The sequence below is a fragment of the Artibeus jamaicensis genome, unplaced genomic scaffold (genome assembly GCF_021234435.1).
Source record: "Artibeus jamaicensis isolate MK-2021 breed Jamaican fruit bat unplaced genomic scaffold, CSHL_Jam_final contig_685, whole genome shotgun sequence".
Lineage (NCBI taxonomy): Eukaryota > Metazoa > Chordata > Mammalia > Chiroptera > Phyllostomidae > Artibeus > Artibeus jamaicensis.
The window spans coordinates 14,301,509-14,304,656 of record NW_026521924.1 but is presented as its reverse complement, the minus strand read 5'-3'; the positions used below and the strand labels follow the sequence as shown (position 1 = coordinate 14,304,656).

At 42.7% G+C, this 3,148-nt stretch overlaps 1 pseudogene; it reads right to left on the bottom strand.

Annotated features, from left to right (window-relative positions):
* Nucleotides 1-1,621: 1,621 nt before the first annotated feature.
* LOC119047777 (serine/arginine-rich splicing factor 6-like) lies at nt 1,622-2,853 on the bottom strand (annotated as a pseudogene).
* Between the last annotated feature and the right edge of the window lie 295 nt (nt 2,854-3,148).

Below are 3,148 nucleotides of genomic sequence, written 5' to 3'. Positions count from 1 at the left end.
TAAGCCTTGCAGCAGAGAAGCAGGACATGTGGACTGTAGACAGAAGAAGGTACAAAGGTACAGAGGGTGAAACTAATCTGGAGCGTTCAGGTAGGCAGAATGCCAGCAGGGCTGGAAATAGAGCTGGAAAGGTAGTCACAAAACCCTCAGTGATAGGTACTATTGTTATCTCCATTTTTAAGATGAGAAAACTGGGTTCACAACTGGTGTTTGAACCCACGTAGTCTGATCCCAATGTCTACAGTCTTCATTTCTACGCCATATTGTCTTTAAGGGAAGGGCCAGATTACAAAAGGTCTTCAATGCCAAACTAAGAAGGTTAGTCTCCTCCAGCCAGGTAGCAACATTTACAAACTGTGGTAGTTGTAGTTGTTGAAAATATGAATACTTTATGTGTAAAATAAATATACAGAAATAGTCTTCTCTCCTTGATGCTTCTTAAAATGGGAGGCCCTCTCAGTGTGTCTTTGCTTTGCCCTCTTTTAATAGAGATGAGGTTACAGAGACAGAGTTCTCTCCAGTAAGGGAACAACCCAAGGATAATTATTAATGGTCACTAACATTCAGCTTCCCTATCCGGGATCAGTGACAGATGGTGAGGAGTGTGGTAAACCGGAAAGAATCCTGTCCCATGAAAAGTTGGCGGCTGTTGTTCACCACCATCCTGTTGTAACCTGTGAAGATGTGGGGTCATTTAAGTATTTTAGATATTTTGTGAAATCTTGCAAATTAAAAATATTGATTCAAAGCATGGTGCTAGCCTAAGAAGAGATATCTATAGGCCAAGATACTCATGGGAGCATGAGCTTCTATCCTCCATATGGTAGCCAGCCGCCAAGATGGCCTCAGTGTTCCCACCTCCTGATATTCTCTTGTGTCTTCCTTTCACATATATAACTACGGAATCTTATATTTTATTTATTTATTTTTTTAGAGGTGGGAAAAGGAGGGAAAAAGAGAGGGAGAGAAACATCAATGTGTGGTTGCCTCTCATGCGCCCCCTACTGGGGACCTGGCCCACAACTCAAGCTTGTGCCCTGACTGGGAATCAAGTTTGCAACCGTTTGGTTCACAGGCTGGAGCTCAGTCCACGGAGCCACACCAGCCAGGGCTAAATCTTTTAATTTTCCCTTAATTTGTTAAAGGGACAGATACAATGATTTTGACAAATTTGATTAACAGCACAAAATAATATTATCTAAATTGCACAATTTATTGCTGGTCTGAGGCTTGCCTGGTTTTATGCTTAGTAGAATTTACCTCGTTCTCACAAATAGCAGATATCAACATGTAAAGGAATTAGTAGTGACCTGGTCAATAAGGCAATCATCTTGGTAGCAAAACTTTTATTGAAAACTTATATGACTCAACTTTTATAAAAAGCCAACATAAGGTGCTTTCTGTAAAGTCTTTAAGTATCCAAAGCTTGAAACAGTTCATTAAAAAGTAGACAAATGAAACAACAAAACCTCTGCAGCAGATCTTGCTGAAATACTTTTAAGAATCTAAATGAGCCTAATCCTTACAAAAGTGATTTTAGCTCAGAAGATAAAATCAGTTATCTTAATTCCACAAAGAAGGCAGGTCTCCATGCCACCACCTCTTTAGACCCTCATCTTTTTCACCACATTTGGCCACAAATCAAATTTCTATGTGCCTTCATTTTCAGGAAGTTCCTGTCGCAGAAGAAGCCAAGTACAAATATGGAAAAGTAACTGCCTGAACAAGTGGGAAAGTGTTCTGTAATAGTGTGCAAAGAAAGTAGAGTTCTGGATTGATCTCTGGAACTCTATCTGGACTGTGACCTTGACTGTGAGCAGGATCTAGAATGAGATCTTGAAGTTCTTTTTGGTGGAGGGGATATAGGATGAGCCTTTGAGGGTGGAGCAGGCAGGGGCAAATTGGATAAAGACCGGCTCCTCCATCTAGATGTTGACTTTATAGCACCTTTTGCATTTTCTTCAGGGGAACAGGATGGAGAATGAGACCCACCTTGAGATTTCTCATCCTCATCCTTAGACCTGTTTCCAGAATGTGAATGTGAGCCTCTATCAGACTGGGGCTTCGATTGGCTCTTTCACCTAGATTTCTGGCCTTTCACCAAGAATGTGAACAACCTTGTTCTGAGACCTAGATCAAAAGCAGACCGATTTTTTTTTGGGGGGGGGCTGGGATAGGAGTAAAAGACAGAAAACTGTACTCAAACAATAATTTTTTAAAAAGCAGACCGGACCAGCCTATAGGACCACAAGGGCTGACTTTTAGAGATACCTCATGGTCTACTATGGCTTCTTGACTCTGACCTTGATCTGCTTCTAGAGTAAGACCTCCTGTGGCTAATCTGTGCTTTATCTTCAATGAACCTAGTAGTTCTGCCATTTACTTCTGTGCCACCCAGTTTATCCAAAGCATGCTTCATGTCAGAGTAGGCATGAAATTCAGTCTTACTTCTTTGTTTGTTAGTACTTTGTGAGCATCTGTTTAAGTTATTTCACCTGTTCATCTCATGAAATCCTTTAAATCTTGCCAACTGCAATGACTAGAAAGATTTTATACCATAAGCCTGAATTCTGTATGAATAGGTGGTCCATACTTGTCTCTTCCAGAAGTTCTCGGACTGCTGTATCCACCTCCACCATCAGCGACTTCAGGAGATGATCACATGCTCACCACAGAGCTCCTTGCCATTCAGCTCATACAGGGCATCATCGGTGTCTTGGGAGTCCATGAACTCCAAAAAGCATTTTCGAGGTCTATTTTGAGGAGGCAGCCATAGCCACCAAAAAAGCACTGGATAGCTTTCTCCTGGATGTGGTAGCTAAATTGTCCTATGGAGTCATGGGGCTTGTCCATGGTGGGGGTGGGGGTGGGGGGAGATGGCACCAAGGACTGGCCGTCAAACGGCAGACTGGACAGACCAACAGGACCACAAGAGCCTGAACAAGCACCTCAGTGGGCAGCCGCGGCCAAGCCCAGGCTCCAATGGCTCCTGCCTTTCCTGTATTGAATCAGGGCTGGCGAGAGTGATCAGTTGAATGTGGCAGAAGTGACAGTATATAGCTTCTAGTCTAGTTTATAAAGGCACTAGATTCTCCCTTGTTCTCTTGAATCATTCATCGTGGGGACAGCAGCCACCGTGATATGAGGA